This window comes from Delphinus delphis, chromosome 2, assembly GCF_949987515.2.
Source record: "Delphinus delphis chromosome 2, mDelDel1.2, whole genome shotgun sequence".
In the NCBI taxonomy this organism is placed as follows: domain Eukaryota; kingdom Metazoa; phylum Chordata; class Mammalia; order Artiodactyla; family Delphinidae; genus Delphinus; species Delphinus delphis.
In genome coordinates, this window is record NC_082684.1 from 74,148,380 (window position 1) to 74,171,495 (window position 23,116).

General features: G+C 41.2%; 1 non-coding gene and 1 pseudogene across 1 annotated transcript; both read right to left on the reverse strand.

Moving 5' to 3' along the window:
- Positions 1-23,116, reverse strand: part of LOC132418107 (dehydrogenase/reductase SDR family member 2, mitochondrial-like) — a 160,367-nt pseudogene that overhangs the window by 35,037 nt on the left and 102,214 nt on the right.
- On the reverse strand, positions 9,362-9,548 carry LOC132421309 (U2 spliceosomal RNA). Its single transcript, XR_009518583.1, has one exon. It is a non-coding gene; the product is annotated as a U2 spliceosomal RNA (small nuclear RNA).

Sequence of the window (23,116 nt, forward strand, 5' to 3'; positions counted from 1 at the left end):
AAGAATGTGGTGGAGAGGAGACAGATCTGCAAGGGTTCCCTTAGGGCATGAAAGGCCTGGAGGCCTTTCAACAACAGTGAATCTGGAAGGGCTGGGGAGCTTGCCCAGTGGTAATTTTGTTGTGTATTCTCAACAGGAGAAACACAGAGAATCCTGGCTCCAGGGCATTTTGGCTTCCTCTACCTGGCTCTCCTGCAGACAGCTTAAACTCAGTGTGTCTGACTGAATTCTCCTTCCTCCTCTATTTATTTTTTTTTAAATTTTATTGAAGTACAGTTGATTTACAATGTAGTGTTAATTTCTTCTGTACAGCAAAGTCACTGTTATACATATATATATATTTTTTCGTATTCTTTTCCATTATGGTTTTTCACAGGATATTAAATACACTTCCCTGTGCTATGCTGTAGGACCTTGTTGTTTATCCATTCTATATATAATAGTTTGCATCTGTTAATCCCAAACTCCCCCTCCTTCCCTCCCCTACCACCTCTCCTTCTCGGCAACCACAAGTCTGTTCTCTATATCTGTGAGTCTGTTTTTGTTTTGTAGATATGTTGATTTGTATCGTATTTCAGATTCCACATGTAAGTGATATCATATGGTATTTGTCTTTCACTTTCTGACTTACTTCACTTAGTATGATAATCTCTAGGTCCATCCATGTTGCTGCAAATGGCATTATTTCATTCTTTTTGATGGTTGAGTAATATTCCACTGTGTGTGTATACACATATGTATATATCATCTTTTTACATACACATCTATATATGTATATATATGTGTGTATATATATATGTATATATATATGTGTGTGTATATATATATATATATATATATATATATATCTTCTTTATCCATTCATCTGTCGATGGACATTTAAGCTGTTTCCATGTCTTGGCTATCATAAATAGTGTTGCTATGAACATAGGGGTGCATGTATCTTTTCGAATTATAGTTTTGTCTGGTATATACCCAGGAGTGAGATTGCTGGATCATATGGTAGCTCTATTTGTAGTTTTTTGAGGAACCTCCATACTGTTTTCCATAGTGGCTGCACCAATTTACGTTCTCACCCAGTGTCAGAGGGTCCCTCTCCTCACCTTCCTCCTCTAAATCTCCTTTGCCTCCTGTACTTATGATACCATCATCTCCCCAGTTAGACATCTGAGAGTGTAACAAAATGAGCCCCCTGCTACTGTGTATGCTATGTCTTATATGGTGAATGGTCATTTTTTTTGCACAATGCACATTTTTTTGCCCTGTTCTGAGGGGCCGTAGGTTCACACCATACCCTTCTGGTGTCACTGAAAGCACATGGCCATGGGTGTTCATGTCAATTTTCAGGGAGGCTCTGGACCCTACAAAGGGATGCCCCAGGGAAGACCTAGGGGAGGAGGAAACTCCTTTCTCTTTCTGGACCTTGCTGTCTTGGACTTGGGCTTTGAAGAGTCTTGTTATGCTTGAGGGCACTGCCAGGTTGAGGAAAGATAGCCTGTGTTGCATGGGGCTTACGTGTGTGTCAGATCCATATCTGAGACTTCCAGGCAGTTTGACATTTGAGAAGGAAAGAGAAGCTGGGTGAATTATTAAGCCACCACGTCTGTCTGCGCTTAATTTGCTCTAGGGATTCTGCCCAGAGTGTCCCTGAGGTTCTGTACTAATATACGAGGAATCATGGGCTTTGATGGCATCTTGTGTGCCTTCTACCCTCGATATAGGTGTTTGGCTTCATTTGCTTGTACCAGATTATCTTTGTCAATTCAATATCATCCACACCGCTTTCTCCATTCTCTGCATTGCAGGGAAGTCTGGAGCTCCATTTCCCAGGATCACCTTCCTGTATTGGGTTACAGTCTGCCAATTAAAGTTGCTCACAGGACATGAGGAAGGCAGAAGAGTCAGTGTGTCTGTTGGCAGTTGTGAACAAACGCTTGGACATATGATAGACATATGATTTGCTGCAGCTTCCGGCCCCCTCCTGAGAATCACCTGCTTTGATGTTACAGACACAGCTGGGATTGTTGTCAACAGTTTCCCTAGGATCCGCCCCTGCTTGATTTCATGAACCAGCTAGTTTCCATACTGTTTCTCCAACCCTTCAAAGCATTGTGTAAGCTTCTAACTAACTCCTTTGTCCTTGAAATACAGAAGTGCTTCTCCTTTAGCAAGAGAGCCCTGACTGATAGAACATTGCTGTAGCACCTGCCTCGTGATGGGGGTCACAGTGGTGATTGGAGGCAACTTTCACTCCTATTAATTATTAATGTGTAAGTATATTAGTATTAGTGTACGTATATTAGTATTAGATTTATTAGTATAATAGACCAGGAAGATTCTGGGTAATTCCTTCGGCACTGTGACCAGAGGTCCTTGCTGTATGTGTTGTGCTGCAGCAATCGCTCCTGATGGAGCAGGACAAACACGGTCAGTTCTTATTGCCTCTTATCTCGAGGCCTTTCATTTGCTGGAACTCTGTGAGATGGAGCACCTTCACTTAAGATGGGCTGGTTGGCCTATCGATGAATGAACGACATTCCTGTTTGGGGAGAATGAGTGGAAGGTGATAGGTTTATACAATAAAAGTGCATAGTGAGTTAAGGAGTATGGAGTAATCATCACAGACCCTGAACTGGGTATCTGGGTTCCTATCCCTACTCTGATCCTTCTGGTTCCAAATTCCCACCAGCTGTCTTGGTGTCTGACCCATGATAGGACAGAGTAGTGTTTATGATAACTATAAAGTCTGTAGAGAAAGAATATTTATTTAAAAGTGGCCTCCAACGTGCCCACCTGGAAACAAGCGTCTCTGGGGATTCAAGATGGGTCGCATCTTGGGGGTTAGTCACTTCTCTAGAACAAGGGTTTTCCACAGGGGGTCACGTTCATGCTTCCTAAAGAGCCCCTTCATCTTCTAAGGACCAGGTAAGAGCAGTGCAACAGTGTATAATCCTGTTAGTCCTTGATGTTTTCTATGCGACACAACAACCCACCTGCATTTAAATCGCTATATGTTTCTTGGAGAATTTATAATTTTTCCTCCTGTCAATCAAGTACATCCGCCATCAAAAAACCTTGACGCTGGAAGAAATCTTGGAGTTCCATCTTTTTAACCTCTAAATTTTAAAGATCCTGAGCTCAGGGGGGTGAAGTGCTTTGCCCACAGTTCCTATAATTTAGGAGCAAAGGGGGGACCTCAATCCAGCTTCCCAACTCTCAGTTCAAGTATTTTTCCCCCCAGCCTAGCCCATAGCTGTGCTAAAGGAAAAATTTCCGGAACAAAATTAAACAGGCAAAGAAGACTTTGTTCAAGGTTATTGCAACAGGGGCTGGGGTCCTCAGCTCAGGCTGAGCTCACCTCTAGGGAGACAAAGGGCAGGAGAGTTTTTAAGAGCTGGGGTGGGGAAGTTCCAGGCCATCTGTGTTTGTTAACTGGCCTTACCCAAAGGAAAACTAAACTTTATTGCATCTTCATGACAGGAGGTAGTTTTACAATTTGGAGCAAGGTGCCCACCTAAATTAGGCTCCTATCCTCCCACAGAAACTGGGAGATAGGGATGCTGTCTCCCTTGATGTTTATATTTCAAAGGGATGTCTCCCTGGTCCTTAAGAAAGACATTCCTGGGTTGTAAAACTGGCAAGATGCTTTTTAAAAAGATTTACAACTCAAAGGGGCAGAAAGAATTCACAGTGACAGGTTTTGAAAAGGAAACACTAAGAAAAGGGAGGTAAGGGCTTGGAGTCAGGAAGAAGCCTGCCTAAAGTCCAATCAAGCTGAGGGGAATGTTGAGGCTCTCTTGGTCAGATACCGCAATATTTACTGCTTACACTAACTCCGAGGCTGTCCCTCTTCTATGTCTTTCAACTCAGCTACACATTGGCATATTTTGCCAACTTCCCAATGGCTCACCTTCAGCCATCATGGGAGAGCAACAGTGGCATGGCATGGACCATCCATGTCCCTGCCAGTGGCACCTCCCATGTGAATCTCCCTCCCTATTTCCCTCCCCCTCTCACTTCCTTCACTCCTTTTTCCTTTCCAAAAATTACAGTCACAGAAATTACATCAATAGTAGACAGAAGAAACATGTCCACCTATTATCTAATAAAGAAAATGCATATACCTGAGGCAGGAGATAGATGGACCGCAGGGTAAGCAGCAGGAGTTCATTCCCTGTGGACAGAAACTCCAAAATATCAATAACAGGACAATCGAGAGAGGAGGCTGAGCCTTGCCCAGATAAGAGATAAAAGACCACATATTCCTCATCCTCAAAGCTAAGGAGACTTTCCCGACTACACATGCGTAGAAAGGCTCCTTGGAGGTCATAAAGGGAGGGGGCACCACCCCACAGTAAGTGATGTCAACTTACCCATAGGTCTCTTCACTAGAATCCCTCTTGGCTAAGAGATGTGCATGCACACAGAGGAGGACCCTGTAATATACGAAATATGGACTTAGAACCAGGCAAAGCGGGACTTTCGTGGTGGCGCAGTGGTTAAGAATCTGCCTGCCAATGCAGGGGACACAGGTTCGAGCCCTGGTCCTCTGCTGCGGGAAGATCCCACATGCCGCGGAGCAACTAAGCCCGTGCGCCACAACTACTGAACCTGCGCTATAGAGCCTGCAAGCCACAACTACTGAACCCACGTGCCACAACTACTGAAGCCCGTGCGCCTAGAACTCGTGCTCCGCAAAAAGAGAAGCCACTGCAATGAGAAGCCCGCGCACTGAAAGGAAGAGTAGCCCCCGCTCACCGCAACTAGAGAAAGCCTGCGTGCAGCAACGAAGACCCAACACAGCCAAAAATAAATACATAAATAAATAAATAAAAATGTAAAGAAACTAGAAAAAATAAAAATCCATATGAGATAAAAGAACCAGGCAAAGCAAGATGATCGGTCAAAGGAAACCTGGAAGAAATACCCCGTAAAACTGATTCAAACTACCACGAGGGCATGACTTTCTCTCTGAGCGCCCCCGTGTGTCTATCCACATGTACTGTATGTACTCTTTTTCCTCCTAATAAACACTTTACCTACTTCACTACTTTCCATCTCTATGTGGAAATTCATTTCTACACAGCTGACGGGCCAGGGCCTTGTCACTGGCCACTGGTCCCTTGTGGTCTAGTGACTAAGATTCAGCGCTCTCACTGCTGCTGCCCGACCTCAGTCTCTGGCTGGGGAACCTAAATCCTGCTTCAAGCCGCTGCAGCTCAAGGCCACCTGAGATCATACTTTACCAAGAAACATCAGTTTAAGTACTAAAGCCTTAAAATGAATGGAGAATAGATCATAATCCTGTTTGCTCTTACTGAAAAGGCTGATGACCTTCTAAGTTTTCAGGAAATAATTGCTGTCACCCCAGATTCAAGGAGCAGGAATAAATGTAAGTCCGTCACCAGCGTCGGTAACTCTACATGTATGATTGAGCACACACTCAAGTCTAAGGGCAGGTGAGCAAAGACTTTCAAGGAAATATTTACTGTCTCTATTGTGAATGATCAGAAGACAAAATTTTATGTTAGGATGTCCATTAGGTGGGGAGATCAATATGTGGGGGGAACCATGCTTTCAAATTCACTGAAATTAGAGTCATTGCAACCAGTGCTGTGCTGTATCATGATCATTAAAATTTTCGTAATAAAAAAATTCTCAGTACTTAAAAAAAATATTAGTCACAATCATCACTGTTTCCAGCCCCTTAAGTAACATACTTTGAGTCAGTTGTGTAAGCAGGAGTCAAGCCTGTCCCGGTGAGGAGAATATTTTTTGGCCCCAGAGAATTCGCCTCCCTACCCAGGGGGATCCTACGCTGAGGTGGAACTGTGGTACCACCATGGTGGCCTACTCTGCTCTTGAAAGCCTTTCCAGCCTCCCACCTGCCCCACCAGAGACAGCGAGTCTTGGTATGCATGCTTGGTTGTTCCCTATCCTCTCAGGGGATATCTGTTCACGGTATTACATTCGTATTACAAAACTGGCTTAAATCCCTGTGCAAATGTCTTATTTATTTTTGTTCATTATTCCATTCAAGAGGTTAGTTTTTTTTCCCCTGAAATTTCCAAAGATTCTTTCACTGAGGCTTAGCACGTAATAGACGCTAAATAAATATTGAATGAATGAATGAATGGATGGATGAATGGCATTATTTGTAAAACTTCCAGTTACCTCACATTTCTAGGCCTATATAGCTAAGAATCTGTTGGCTAGTCATTAAACAAGCATTTGTTTAAGGGGTAAGTATTTACACGTTACTTACAAGTGTAAGTAGAAGAAGGAAAGAAGGCACATTGCATCAAGTTTCTTTTAAATGTTTTCACAACAGCAGTGTTTCTCTTCCTCCTCCACCTCCCTTACCTCAACCTACAGGAAACAAAGAACATTTTCCATCACAACCCACTACACACGTGCACACACACGAAAATTTCACAAATCTCACCCACGCTATAATTTCAGTGTACTCTGATATTTTCTATTTCATTTCTTAAAAAATAAATATGAATTGAGACCCACTATATAAGTTTTATGACCCATTACTAATTGAGACCTACAATTTGAAAAACATTGCTCTTAAAACTACTTTAAAAATAATAGTGGAAAAACTGCTGAATATATTTTTATGAAAGCCATTCCTGGGAATATCTAAAATTTTGAAAGTGCTAAATTCTAAAAGAGTAGTATGATGTTGGAGTCAGTGAAGATAAAGGGAGATTGGATCCATAACCCTTAGGGTTACAGGGTTCCAGACTTGAGGGTTTAAATTTGGGAAGGGGAAGAAAAATGGGAGTAAAAGATAAATGGCACAGATAGGAAATAGATTGAAATACTAATAACTTCATTTGACAAATTCTGCTAAAAGCAGTTGGCTACATTCCTGAGTCAGGGGACCTAGAAATGTCTAATTCCCATATGGTATCACCAGCACACTGTGAAACAATATGTTCTTTTAAAATTAATTCCATTCATTTATTTTTAATGACAAAGTAATACATAAATACATTCTTGTCATTAAAATTAGATAGAAAAAAAGTTCCTCTTGACACTGTTTCTCCTCTCTGATCCCAGCGAATTTTCAAGAACTATTTTCAATTTGAATATACTTCCAGATCTTTCTAATGCATTTATGTTGGGCTGGAAATACAAATGTACATGGACATACAGGAATATATAAAAAACTTAACTGGTTTATAATGAATGCTTTGTTCTGTAACTTTTTTTTATATAACAATATGTCCTAGAGACTTTTCTACATTAGTGCATATAGAAACAGCTTATTCTTTTAAATGTAATTATTGGCATGTTTGGGTTTAGGTATACCTTTTTTTTTTTTTTTTTTTTAGGTATACCATTTTATAAATTTGTTTTTGCTTGTTCCCTCTGTGTTTCACTCCTGTTTCCCCTTTATTGCTGTAATGTTGTGGTATAATAAGAAATATATAGTCGGTCATCTTCCCCAGTTCCTGGCACGGAGTCCCTAAAACTCTTGGAACCTCCATTGTGATAAGTCTGTTTATATGCTAATGAGATGACTCTGGGAGGCTGGGGGTGGTTGCCAGAGGAACAGCCACCTGATTAAAGGGTTGGAACTTTTAGCCCCACACCCGACCTCCAAGGAAAGGAGAGGGGTTGGAGATTGACTTAATCGCCAATGTCCAATGATTCAATCAGTCATGCGTACATCATGTAATTTCTATAAAAACTCTAAACTAAGGGGTTCAGAGAGCTTCTGGGTCAGTGAATGCATGGAGGTACTGAAAGGATAGCGTGTCCCAAGAGGGCACAGAAGCGTCACACTCCTTCCCACACGCCTTGCCCTGTGCATCTCTTCCATTTGGCTGTTCCTGAGTTGTATCTTTTATGATAAACTGGTCATAGTAAGTAAAGGGTTTCCCTGAGTCCTCTGAGCTGTTATAGAAAATTATTGAAACTGAAGAGGGGGGTGTAGGAAGCCCTGATTTATAGCTGGTTGGTCAGAAGTATGGGAGACCCAGACTTGCCATGGGCATCCGAAGTGGGAGGCAGTTTCTGGGATGAAGTCTTTAGCCTGTGGGTCTGCACTTACTTGGGATAGTTAGTGTCAGAATTGAATTAAATTGTAGGATACGCAGTTGGATCCATAGACAGCTGGAAAACTACTCAGTGTTGAAAAACTGCACATTTTACGTCAGAGTGTTCTGTGTGTAGAAGAAACTGGTTTTCTTACATTTGCCTTCTTTTGAGTTATTTGAATATCTTTTAAATATTCCATTTTAATTTATCTATTGGGATTTCATTATATATCTGATACAGTTTTTTTTTTTTTTGCGGTACACAGGCCTCTCACTGTCGTGGCCTCTCCCGTTGCGGAGCACAGGCTCCAGACGTGCAGGCTCAGCGGCCATGGCTCACGGGCCCAGCCACTCCGCGGCATGTGGGATCTTCCCGGACCGGGTCACGAACCCATGTCCCCTGCATCGGCAGGCGGACTCTCAACCACTGCGCCACCAGGGAAGCCCCATCATTTAATCTTAATTACCTCCTTAAAGACCCTATCTCCAAATACAGTCACATTTGGAGGTACTGAGGGTTAGGGCTTCAACATAGGAATGGCGGGGGGTGGAGTGACAGTTCAGCCCATAAAAAATATTAACCTGTATGTTCTTTTCTTCTCTCTTTGATTATCCCATTTGGCCATGAGACAAGATGTTGCCAGTTCCCTCAGTGTATTAATTATCTATTGCTGTGTAACAAATTACCCCAAAATTTAGAGACTTAAAACAACAAATATTTATTAGCTCACAGTTTCTGTGGGTCAGTTTATCTGGGTAGTTCTGGCTCACAGGCTCCTGTGTTGTTGCAATCAAGATGTCAGATGGGGCCGAAAGGGATTGGAGCATCTGCTTCCAAGATGGCTTGCTCACATGGCTGTTGGCAGGCATCCTCACTACATGGGCTTCACATAGGCTGCCTGAGTGACATCACAGTATGGCAGCTGGCCTACCCCAGAGTGAATGGTCCAAAGGAGAGTGAGCAGGAGTACCTTTTATGACCTTTTACGACCTACTTTCCCAAGTTATACAGTGTCACTTCCACAGTATTCTATTCATTAGGAGCAAGTTACTAGGTTCAGTCCACACTCAAAGGGAGAGGAATTTGGCTTCCATCACTTGAAGGGAGGTGCACCAATGAAATTTTGAACATATTTTAATACCACCACACCTAGTAAGGAAGTAGAAGGTTGGGAAATTTCACATTTTTAGCATCTAAGTTCGAGAAGTATAGTCCAAGTCTCAGACCAAAAGGGACTTTTAAAAAAAAAAAAAGTAAGCCAATAGAACAGACTAGAAAATTTCTATGAGCTGGTGTAAGAGAAGAATTTGGGGCAGAGATGCAGAGTGGGAATGGTGTAAATCTCCTGTCCCTGCCTAGTCTAGAGTGGGGATAACTAACAACCTGACAAATTCTCCATAATGTTTAGGGTCCGAGAATAAAGAGAACCCAGGCCGTACTTCTGATAAGAATAGATACTACACCTGATCTTAGCCAAAAGGCCGAGAAGCAGTTGCCCAGGCCATACTTCAGAGCAGCAGGCATCAGGAAGAAATTACCTGTGCTATCAGGCCATGGAATCACACAGACAAAAGGTGTTTTGCATGTGGGGCAACAGAAGGTCAGAGACAGTCTTATGCTTTCCAGGCCCTGGGCCAGTGCGGGGACAGGTGAGGAAGGCCTGGGGTGTGTCATATTTAGAAATTAACTGAGGGGAGAGCCACAGGCCTTCAAGGATGTCCTGATTTGGACGAGGAAGTAAATAGAATTCATGATGGCTCCTGCTGACTGAAGAGTAGGAACGTTTAAATTTTTAACTGTTTTCCAAAAATATTGTATAAAAGTGTAGCCCATAACTGCTATATCTGCCAGCATTTGTAACAGCAATCTTTCACATTTTGGTCATTCTGATTAGTGAAAGATGATATATAAATTATTAATTTTATTTTCCATAGTTACTAGGAGTTTGAGGATCTTTTATAATTCTTTTTACTGTTTGAGTGTCCTCTCCTGTGAATTGTCTGCTCCTCATTTGGCAACATTTCCATATTGTCTTTTCCTTACATTTGTAGGAGTTATTTGTCTCTTTGGACACTACTCCTTCATCTGCTACATATGTTGCAAGTGTGCTGTCATAGTCTGCCACTTGTCTTCTAAATGTGTTTATAGTGTCTTTTGCCAAACAGAAGTTTTCAATTTTAATATAATCAAATGTATTAATCTTTTCCTTTATGGTTTGTGCTTTTTGTGTCTGCTTTAGGAAGTCCACCCATTGCCAAATCACAGAGATATACTTCTGTATATTTTTCTAGTAGTTTAAATGTTTTAATTGATCTAAAATTTGGTTTTTCCACTTATAAGATTGTGATCTAATTCTATTTTATTCCAAAAGATGAGCCAGTTTTCCAAGACTTTTTTTCTGAATAGTTTATCTTTTCCTTGGTGAGTTTTAATGCCTTCTCTAGTATTCACCCACATGTGCATGGTTCTGTGTCTGGGTTCTCTTTTCTATCCCACTGATTTATTTTTCTTCTCCTGTAATGATACTACACTATTTTATTTATTTTTAAAATTTTTATTGTTATTTATTTTTGGCTGTGTTGGGTCTTCGTTGCTGCGAGCAGGTTTTCTCTAGTTGCGGTGAGCGGGGGCTACACTTTGCAGTGTGCAGGTTTCTCATTGTGGTGGCTTCTCTTATTGCAGAGCACGGGCTCTAGGCACATGGGCTTCAGTAGTTGTGGGACATGGGCTCAGTAGTTGTGGCTTGCAGGCTCTAGAGCACAGGCTCAGTAGTTGTGGCGCACGGGCTTAGTTGCTCCGCGGCATGTGGGATCTCCCCGGACCAGGGCTCGAACCTGTGTTCCCTGCATTGGCAGGCGGATTCTTAACCACTGCGCCACCAGGGAAGTCCTATTTTATTTTTTCAATTGAAGTACAGTTGATTTATAATGTTTCAGGTGTACAGTAAAGTGATTCAGTTACATATATATATCTGTTCTTTTTCTTATTCTTTTTCATTACAGGTTATCACAAGGTATTGAATATAGATCCCTGTGCTATACAGTAGGTCCTTGTTGGTTATTTCATATATAGTAGTGTGCATCTGTTAATCCCAAACTTCTAATTTATCCCTCCTCCTTCCCCCTCCCCTACACTGTTTTAAACTCTAGAGTCTTCAATATGTCTTGTCCAACGGGGCAAGAGACCTCCCTCACACACACATACCTGTGTTCTTCTCTTTCAAAACTGTCTAAACTATTAGTGCACCTTTACTTTCCCACTGGCATTTTAGAACAGTCAAGTTGCCTAAAAATCCTGCCGGGATTTCAATTGAGATTGCATTGAAGTTATAGATTAATTTGAGAGATAACTGACATCTTTATAATGTTAAGGTTTCTCATCCAGAAACCTAAACATCTGTTTATATTCACCTTTTGTTCTATATCTTTCAATCAAGTTTAAATTTTTTCCTGTAAAGATTTTTTGTGCTTTTTATTTAGGTCTATTTCTAAATATTTTCTGTGTATTGATTGATGTTGTCTACGTGATGTCAGTTTCCAAAATATGTGTTAGGATCTTCTCCTATGTTTTTAGATTTGTCTTTATCTCCCTGTAATTCTATTTTTATTTTGTATATGTAACAGGCTGTTAAAATTGACATCTTGTCCAAGGCACCAAAATACTCTAGATGAGAAATTCCAAAGCCAGGTGATCATATACAAATATTCAAAGACAATGTTTAAAAACTTGTTCTATGACTTTTAAACCTCTCACCCAGTTTTAGGACACAAAAAAGGAATCACTACGGAGGGGAACATACTCCATTTCCGAAGAGATCTGTGAAGAGATTTCTTTGGAAAGAGATGATCCTTTGCTATTAATACCCACCCCACTCCAAACTTTGGGAAGAGGAAGGAGGTGCTTTACCTCACTTTTCTTTAATTTAAACAGCGTCTACTTTCCCCTAAAACCCTAAATTTCCAAACCTGCCATCCAATCCCCTCCTCAAAGGGCTTTATTTTAAATTTGCAAGTAGTATACACAGTAGACATCACAGGACCACAGCTCAACTCCCAAAGCCTCACGTGGGATCGGGAAAGGGGTGAAGGTAAAGGTGACGTCCTTTTTAGCGTCACGATCTCCTCACTACCGCATCAAAATAGTTGAATGCATAGAACATCAGGCTCTTCCTGTAAAAATGTGATGGAGAAGTGGCTGGAAAATGTGTCACTGACTCGATTTAGGTCAGAATGGGCTTCTGCTCCGACCACCTCAACACTAACTCACTGTATTCAACCAGGAAGGCTAGAAGTTAGAATGTTTATGACCCTGTCAGGCAGAAATTTTAAAATGTAGAGTGTTTGGACTTCCATGGTGGTGCAGTGGTTAAGAATCTGCCTGCCAATGCAGGGGACATGGGTTCAATCCCTGGTCCAGGAAGATCCCAGATGTCGCAGAGCAACTAAGCCAGTGCACCACAGCTACTGAGCCTGCATTCTAGAGCCTGTGAGCCACAACTACTGAGCCTGCGTGCCATAACTACTGAAGCCCACGCACCTAGAGCCCGTGCTCTGCAACAAGAGAAGCCACTGAAATGAGAAGCCTGCGCACAGTGCAACGAAGAGTAGCCCCCACTGGCCGCAACTAGAGAAAGCCCGCGCACAGCAACGAAGACCCAATGCAGCCAAAAATAAATAAATAAATATTTTAAAAAAAGAAAAGACAATACAAGGCTTAAAAAAAATAGAGAGAGTGTTTGAGTTCCTTGCACCTTTAACAAACAAGGTCTCTCACACAGTTAGATTTGGAATTCATGATGACTAAATCATCGGGGAGAAGGGCTATTGCCTGCAGGAGAGCTCTAGGGAGACCTGTGAGAAATAAGAGACTACAGACAAAGAGCCTGAGCTCTTTCTTTCCCCAAACAGCCTTTCCCCTGGGACTCCCCATCAGGCTGAGAAGCCTGGGACAGGTTTCATGTTTCTGCGTGTTAGAGGCAAGAAGTGTGAACACTTATTCTAGAAATGCATTAGCGCCTGTAGCCAAAGTATCAGAGCTAGTGGAATGTTTCCTGTCTTCACCAAGGCTCTGGATGAGTGAAGGGAGATGTAGGAAAGAAAAGGAGGAAAAGAAACAGACAAGCTGCTAATGAGTAAGAAGATTTCTATAGAACACTTCACTTAGTTAAAGTGCAGTCATTTGACTCTTGTTTATTTGTTTAGAAAATGATGACCCATCCAAGAATCCATTAGAGATGATCAGATTGGTTCAAATTCCCTTGTGTTTCGTTGAGTGTGGACAAGCTAGGGAAACTGAAGCACCATTGGGTGGGAAGAGGCATAGAAAGAATGAGTGAAAGCACGAGTTCACAGAAGTGATGCGTACATCTTAGAAAAGCACTCAAGATAAATGTCTGGCTTGAAGGTGAGTAGTTTCTCACTTTGATTCATAGGTTGCCACATTTTCAGAAGCATTTTTGTGTCACATACCTACAGGAGCTTACAAAAAGATTCATGGAAGCTTAAGGAAAAAAAAGAAAGGGAGTCTTTCTTGTTTCAGTACTATGTTTTTGCTGGAATGAATTTCTGCTACTGTGAACTCTGAAGAAAGCTAGTTAGAAAGAAACTAATTATATTAGAAATTTTTCATTGAGAGTCATGAGACCGAATGTCAGGGGGACTTTGCTCCTCGGGGTCCCCAGGGACAAGAGAGACAGAAAAAAGAAAGCAAAACCAGGACATTTGCTTATTGATAAAGTACCTTTTGAAAATGTATGCACATTTCTTCAAAGTTATTCATTGCACACAGTGTTCAACCTGTCCTGTAACAGTTATGAGAGTGTTAACACTAACATCTGGTCCAGCTCTTGGGTCCTATTCCAATGAGCTTGTCTCCAGTTGTCCAGAAATTGCAGCCTCTTTCAGGGCATGATTCTGTGCGTCCAGAGGTCAGGTTTACTCAGAGAGCTAAGAACAATGGGTGAGAAACCAAGAAATGCATACGTTAAGGTTTTCCAGAGAAATAGAACCTCTATCTCTCTATCTATCTCTCTATCTCTTTATCTATCTACCTATCTATCTATCTATCTATAAAGAGAGGGAGAGGGAGAGAGATTTTAAGGGATTGGCTCAAGTGATTGTGGAGTTGTGGTAAGTCTAAAATCTGCTGTGCTGCAGATCCAGGGAAGAACTGATGTTGTAGCTCAAGTTTAAAGACAGTCTGAAGGCAGAATTCCCTGTTCCTTGGAGTCCCTTAGGCTATTTTCTCTTAAGGCCTTCAACTGATGGATGAGACCCATCCACATTATGAAGGATAACCTGCTTGACTCAGAGTCTACTGATTTAAATGTTAATTTCACGTAAAAAAATACCTTCCCAGCAACATCCAGACTGGTGCTTGACCAAATATCTGAGTACTGTGGCCTAGCCAAGTTGACACACAAAATTAGCCATCACAGCTTACTAGTTGTGTTACTTAAGTTTTTTTGTTCCGGTACGCGGGCCTCTCACTGCTGTGGCCTCTCCCGTTGCGGAGCACAGGACACGCAGGCTCAGCGGCCATGGCTCACGGGCCCAGCTGCTCCACAGCATGTGGGATCTTCCCGGACTGGGGCACGAACCCGTGTCCCCTGCATCGGCAGGCGGACTCTCAACCACTGCGCCACCAGGGAAGCCCTACTTAAGTTCTTTTGATTGCAAAGGACACTCACCCAATCTGGAAATTACCTTAGAACAAAGGCAGTTCTCAGGGATGGTGAATCTTTTGCTCACCCTCATAGCTGGAATGTCCTCTCCCTCATAGCGGGGAGTGTCTATTTGGTAGCAAGAGAGGAATGGAGCAGAGATGCAGAGAGAAGCAGGTACAGATCCTCTTAGGGAGCAGTTTTCAACTGGAGGAGCAGGTCAGGAATGCCAGTGGAGCTTTACGAAGATGACGATGCTCAGGCCCCTCCCTAGACTTCCTGAATCATAGCCACACCCTATTTCTTGAGGATGCACACCCCCTAGAGGCAGGCTATATTTGGACAGAAGCAGCATCTGATTCGGGGACTGAGAGAGGTACATTTGTATTGTAACTTGAATTCAGGAACATTCACTGCAAATGTTGGACTCTAAGGATGAAGAAAGGGAGGAAAGAAAGTGGGTGAAGGGCGCTATCAAGTATTAATAATTCCAAAGAAAGAGAGAAATACATTGATAAGAAGAAAACTAACATAAGAATTGAAGATTATGGTAGAAATTTAATAAATTATGCATAGGAGTCATAGGACTCAATGACTAGGGAGCAGCCAGTTTTAGTTTTTGCTGGAACCAGGACCTCTAGACTTGTAGATATTAAAGTCACAGGGATAAGAAGCACAAATTAGCCAAGTGAGTTGCTGGGAATGATGTTAAAATGGACCCCTCCGACTTTGATCCTGGACACATGTGTTCTGTCTGTGGGGACACAGCATCGTTGGTTTAATGACCATTGGTTTAAGATGTACACTGCATCCTGAAAGACAGCATCTTATCTCCATGCTGGTGCCTTAGCATCCCTTCAAAAAACAGTTACCATGCTCTTTTATATGAACAGCTTCTGGGTGACATGGCATATGGTAGAACCCATAGATTCTGCCGTCATGTGCCCCTTGTCACACCCTCTTCGGCATAAAGTGGGTTTTTTGGCCTAGGGTAACATTATGTGGAATGTCACGGTGGTAAATCAGACACCCTGTGAGTCCTTGATTGATGGTGTTGGTGCAGAAACAGTAGGAAAAGCACACCTCTTACCCAGAACACATGTCAGTCACCATCAGGATGCATTTTTTTTTCTTTTTTTAAAAAACTGAAATATAGTTGATTTACAATGTTGTGTTCCTTTCTGCTGTTCAGCAAAGTGATTCAGTTATACATATATATATATATATATATATATATATACATTCTTTTTTTTTTTTTAGGATGAATTTCTGAATGAAGGACCATAAAACAAGTCTCAAAAATATTGAAATCATATCGAGCATGTTCTCTGTCCTCAGTTCAGTTGTGCTAGGACTCAACTAACAACCGCCAAAAACTAGAAAGTCTACATATGTTTGGAAATTAAGGCATACATTTCCACATAACTCATGTTAAAGAATAAATCATAATGGTCATTTAAAACTATTTGGAATTGAATAATCATTAAATATTCCATATCCAAACCTGTGTAATAAAGCTTCTTAAAGGGAAATTGTAAGTTCTGAATGAATTATACAAAAAAGAAGAACAGCTGAAAAATAAATGAACTAAGCATCCATTTTTAGAAATTATAAAAAGAACAGCAAAATAAACTCAAAGAAAGTAGATGAAAGACAAGAATGAATCAAGAGATGACCGTAACGGGAGGAACAAAAAAGCCAAAATTTGGTTCTCTAATAATACTGATAAATGACTGATAGAAGAGAGAGGATGCAAATAACTAACATTAGGAATGTAAAGAAGCATCTCTATTGATCCTGCAGACAATAAAAAATAATAGAAGAATATTGTAAGTAATTCTGTGCCCATGGCATTAAAATTTAGATGAAATGAAAAAAATCCCTAGAAAAATACAACGCACCAAATTTTATATCAGAAGAAATAGAAAAATATGGATAACAATTAAAAAAATTAATCCCACAGAGAAAACTCCAGGCCTGTGAATTTTACCAAACATTTATGAAAAAATAATGCCAATCTTACACAGATGCTCCCCCAAAATGAAGACAGAACACTTTCCAACCCACTTCATAAGGCCAGCATAAACTTTCATTTCAAAATCTGACAAAAATATTATAAAAGTAAATTTCAGTCTTATCTCTCACGAACATAGATGTAAATATCTTAAGTGAAATATCAGGAAACCAAATCGAGCAATATATTAAAAAAATACACTACAAGTAAATTGGATTTAACATTAAGAAATCAATCGGTATAATTCACGATAAAGCATAATAAAGGACAAACACCATCTTATCTCAATAGATGCAGAAAAAGGACAAAAACTGTATCTCAGTATATACAGATAAATGATACCTTGTAATCAAACACATTATATTTTTGCAGCAAAATATATAAGTATTCTCCTTGAGGAGGATAGACTATAAATAGATTCCCATCTGTTCATGTCAAGTTTTGCTGCCAAATGAAAAAAACAACTTTCTTTTTGGATTTCAGAGTAGTGGATAAGGGATTATAGGCTTATATCAAAATAATAAAGAAAGATAGCAGATTGAGAATTCATAGAAATACACACTTAAGAAAAATAAAACCATAATGCTAAGTTCTTGACTTACAACAAAAAAGAACATTCATTGATCAGCTTAGTATCTTGCTAGAGATAAAGCTACAAGAGAAGTTAGTTATAATCAGGGTTGTTTGGTGGTCCTGGAATCATAACGGCTAATGTTGTCAAAGGTGATAACCAGATACACCTTTTGTGACAATAAGGGCACCGTTGCCCTGCACACTGGCTGAGGGCACCTTCTCCCAGAGATATGCTGTCAGCTCACACACGTATTCTGATTCAGGAAGCATGCTAATCTCAATATTAGCTCAAGTGAGAGACCAGGAGCATAAGGAAAGCAATAGGAAGGATCCATTCTACTTTTGACATTTTAAAATGCAAATCGGGTCATGTCTCTTGTCTACTTAAGGCAAGGTCACGTGCAGTGGCTTCAGGGCCACCCTCCCACTCAGATACTGAACTCTGAGGCAGGGTGGAGCTTTCCTTCCCCTTGAGCCTTTCAAAGTATTTGAAAAAAAAACTCAAAAAAATTCTGTTTCATATCTTAAAATATTTTATGAATCATTCTTAATTCAAAGCTACTGCATTAATTGCAATTTGGGGCACTTCTTTTTAAGAAGACAAACAACATTGCCCTTTGGGTCTACACAGCTTGTCGCTTCTCTTAACTTTTCTTGTTCTTAAGAACCTGAGTTCCTCCCCATCCCCCATTATTTTTTCTCTTTTAGGTTGCTTTATTTGCTTTTAGGCCTTACTGATTCTGAAGTGGTGCACCTCAGATTGGGACTTGAACCCATGTGCCAGGACTCGAACCCAGCCTAAACCCAGATTGGGACTTGAACCCATGCAGCGGGGACTTGAACCAGGCCAAAACCCATGGTCTTCCAACTGAGATCACACACCTGGTTTCAGGACTTAATGTAATGAAGTTCAGGTTCTTGATGTCTCATCGCAGAAAGAATTCAGTGAGAGACAAAGTGATAGGTAAGAAGTGGATTTATTTAGAGAGAAACACACTGCACAGACAGAGTGTGGGCCACCTCAGAAGGTGAGAAAGGCACCCGGGTATGGGGTTGTCAGTTCTTACAGAGGTGGGTAATTTCATAGGCTAATGAGTGGGAGGAGTATTCCAGCTCTTTGGGGAAGGGGCGGGGATTTCCAGGAATTGGGCCACCGCCCACTTTTTGATCGTTATGGACAGTCTGGAACTGTCGTGGCGCCTGTGGGTGTGTCATTTAGCTTGCTGATGTGTTATAATGAGCATATACTGAGGCTCAAGGTCTAGTGGAAGTTGACTTGTCTGCCATCTTGGACCCATTTGGTTCTACTCAGTTTATGTCATGTCCTCGGGCTATGTCATTCTTACAAAGGTTATGCCCTGCCCCTTTCCTTACTGTTTCAATTCCAACATTTAATGAAAAATCAGTTACTTTTCTGATGACATTTGGAAGTTATTACACATTCTCTTCAATAAAAATAACTATATACCAAGGTATGTTATCTAATTACAACATTTAGTATTTTATCGTGCTTCTTTGAGCCCCCTTTTTATAAGGCTCTTGGCTGAGTTTAGACATTACGAAGAGTTTCTTCTGCCTTCCCACAGAAAATGAAAAATGTCACTTTTAAGTCACACCTTTCCACTCAGTCTTCAAGGGAAGATGCCACCCCACCATCCTCTGGCACTGCTAGTGAGAGACAGGAAATCCAGAGCTCAGCCTGAGGGCTTGTTCCTGTGAACACTACCCATATTTTCTTTCTTAGAAATGTGCCAGTTTATCTTTCCCTGTAGTTGAAAATGTTGAAGAAGCTGTGTCTCAGAATTTCTTACTTCTCCAGAGACACTGTTGGTGTGATTTTCAATCTGTGATCTTTTTTGCAATTCTGCAGTTTTTTTCCTTCTCTTTAAAAAAAATGAATTCTACTCCTATTGTTCTTGTGTTATTCTTTTTGTAAACTTCTGCTAATTGAGAGTTGATCTTTTTGTTGGATTTCTATGTTGGCAACATCTTCTGAAATATTTCCATGTTTTTATTCATTCCTTTTTAAAAATTCTGAAATGGTTTAACAAATGGTGAGATATGATAGAATTGTAATGGATAAACAAGAGACTTTATTTTAAAGTTTATTTGTAGTATTTGGCTGCCAAACCAGCAACCAGATGGGATTGGGAACTGAACTATCCTGTCCTCTTTCGGTGAGACCCCTGGGCTAACAGTTATCTCTCCTTTGGTGAAGACAGGTGGGCACCTACTGCCTAGTGAAGACTGGGAAGGCAGCTCACACAAGTATGGAGTTTTCAGAAACTGCTCATGCATCTTGCCAAATATATCAGATAAAGATTTATTGATATTTTAAGGAATTGACTCACACGATCGTGAAGCTTGGCAAATGAAAATCTGATGGGGTAGGCCAGAAAGCTAGAGATCCAGGGAAGGGTTGCAGTTTTAAGTGCAAAGGTCATTTGTTGGCAGAATTCCTTCTTGCTTAGGGGAGGTCTTTGTTCTTTCAAGGTCTTCAATGGACTGGACAAGGCCCACCCATGTTACGGAGGGTAATTTGCTTTACTCAAAGTCCACCAATGTAACTGTTAATCTCATCCAAAAAACACCTTTGTAGAAACATCCAGAATAATGTTTGACTAAATATCTGGGCACTGTGGCCCAGCCAAGTTGACACTTAAAATTAACCATTACAAGCCGTCCCTTTGTCAACGTGGCATCTCTATGCTTCTCCTTAAAACATACTTAATCTTTAAATAAAGACAATGACAAGGTCATACTTCTACCGAACATGATATAACTCTTCTGCATCAACTGAAAATGCACAAATCCTTTCCCTAGAAGAGGATGCAAAGTCCTTGGGTGATGTTCACTCTTCTCCTTGATATCCTGTAACTTAAATACCATAATGTAAAGTTAACAACACTTAAATACCATGATGTGAAGTCACCTCTCCTCTTCTGTTTACTCCCCTTGGCCCATACGAAGAAAATGAAATAAAATGATTTGTCTCTTTTCCTACCAACACTCATCAAGTACATCCTATAAAAGCATAAGTTTTCCTTCTTCCATTCCTGGCACAGCTTTGGGTATGGGGGAGAACGAAGAAGAAAGAAATAGAAAAAAATGTATGGAAGAGAGGGAAGAAAGTGGCAGAGTGGTTCCGAAACCATTTGACCCTTCAAAAAGAGAGAGTAAAATTGATGCCATCAAAAGAACAGACACTTTTCTCCCTCCTTCATTCTTCACCCCTCCTTCATTGCACCAACTCATTTCTTTCCTTTCTTCAGCCCAAATGTATGCAGGCATGAGTTCTCTCTTCACCATCAAGAGTATTCAGATTGTGGATATAATCAGGTGTCCAGTGAGCTCCTCTGTCATCACCCACCTTTGAGGGAAGAAAGGGATGGGAGTGGGAGACAGCATCTTTTCTTGTCCTCTAACTCTTTTTTAAAAAAAAATTAATTAATTAATTTTGGGCTGCGTTGGGTCTTTGTTGCTGTGCGTGGGCTTTCTCTAGTTGCTGCGAGCGGGGGCTACTCTTTGTTGCGGTGCACGGGCTTCTCACTGCAGTGGCTTTTCTTGTTGTGGAGCACAGGCTCTAGGCACGTGGGCTTCAGTAGTTGCAGCATGCAGGCTCAGTAGTTGTGGTGCACGGGCTTAGTTGCTCCACGGCATGTGGGATCTTCCCGGACCAGGGCTTGAACCCATGTCCCCTGCATTGGCAGGCGGATTCTTAACCACTACGCCACCAGGTAAGTCCCTCTAACTTTTTTTTTTTTTTTGCGGTACGTGGGCGTCTCACTGCTGTGGCCTCTCCCGTTGCGGAGCACAGGCTCCGGACGCGCAGGTCCAGCGGCCATGGCTCACGGGCCCAACCGTTCTGCGGCATGTGGGATCTTACCGGACCAGGGCACGAACCCGCGTCCCCTGCATCGGCAGGCGGACTCTCAAACACTGCGCCGCCAGGGAAGCCCCTCCTCTAACTCTTAAAACACTCCCCTTCCTGCCTTCTTCAGACACCTGTGGCTAGGAAAAGGCTATCGCTAGCTGTGGAGTGAGGCAAAGTCAGATAGGGAGAATGTTTTTACTTGCCTTCCTCTTTCAGGAAACACCTCTTTAGGTTCTCTTTTTTCCCTCCACATCCTGTTTGCTGATTCATGAAAGCATCAAAATGGATCTGAGTTTTCCATAGAAACCATATGGTGTTCTGCTCTCTCAGGATCAGGGATTAGGAGCTGGGATTCCACATCGTGGAGGTGGATATATTCTCTTTTTCCAGGAAGAGACACGGGGTTATGTGACAAGAGAGAGTTTGTGCTATAGACCCAATGCTTCTGTCCCCCTGACCCCCAAATTCATATGTTGAAACCCTACCTTCCAAGGTGATGGTATTAGAAGGTGGGGCCTTTGGCAGGTAATTAAGATTAGATGAGGTCATGGGGTTGGAGCCCTCATGAATGAATTAGTACCTTAAAAGACTCAAGAGAAATCTTACTTCTCTCTGCCCTTCTGCCACGTGAAGACACAGCAAGAAGTTGGCCATCTATGAACAAGGAAGCAGGCCCTAACCAGATATCAAATATTCTGGAGACTTGATGTTGGAATTCCCACCTCCAGAGCTGTGAGAAATAAATTTCTGTTGTTTATAAGCCAGCCATTCTATGGTATTCTGTTATAGCAGCCCCAAAAGACTAACACAGCTTGCAAGCTCCATTAGCGTAGAGGCTATGACTCTTGCTCATCACTTATACTCAGGAACTAGCTCTGGCACAGAACAAGTGCTCAATTAATTACTGTTAAAGAACAAGCTCTAAGACCCATGAGAAGAAGTTTCCTGGGAAGGAGCATAGAAGTGTGGGATCTGATGGCTGTAGTACCTGAGAATTTCTTTCAAGATGGATTAGACAGAGCTACATTTTCTGTGTGCTGTGATGTCTGACATATAGAAATTTAGAGGTATGTCTATATTATGGGTCTCCAGATGTCTATAATGCTATCTATAAAAGTTATTTTGAGCTTTTATAAATTTTAAAATGTTATGCTTATAGTACTGTACTAATATATTTTGTATATAAAAAATTTTTAAACAAAAACATAAATTCTTAAAAGATGCAATAAAAATAAATATAAAAAAGAAGTTATCATTTTCCCTGCGCTCTCATGGATGATTTTAAGTCTCCCCCGAGTTTAGTTAGTTCTTCCTATTCGAAAAGAAAGTTTGCAGAGCTTCGGGTGAGGTGGGGGAGAGACCAGCAGGAAATATACTGGAGGGCTATGGTTGATTCTAGAAAGGCTAACCCATCCAAGTAATCAAGAGAATCTCTGGCTCATCTCTACCACTAAAATGCACTTTTGTAATGACTGTAATAAAACATTTCAGCTAATTACATGGTTATTCTTATTTCTGCTAATAGTTTATAAGGGTCCAAGGAAGGGAAGTGCTTATTTTCTCTCATGTATCATCATCCTGTTCATCATATAATTTGTGGATAGTCAGAAAGCTTTTCCTGGCAGGATGCATTGGCTAACTTTTGCTGCATAACAAACCATCTCAAAATTTAGCAGCTTAAAACAGCAAGCATTTATCATTTATCTCACAATTCTGTGTGTTGTCTGGGTTGGCAGTTCTCGTCTAGGCTGCCTTGGCTGGGACTGGGTAACCTAGGATGACTCACAACTGACCTGCCTGCTGACTATAGACACATGGGTGAGCTAGTTAAGATAAACCAAGCATGGCCCAGATTAGCAGAGTCACCTATCCACACTGCAGATTACTGGGAAATAACTAAATGATTGTTTTAAGTGACTGAGTTTTGGGATGGCTTGTT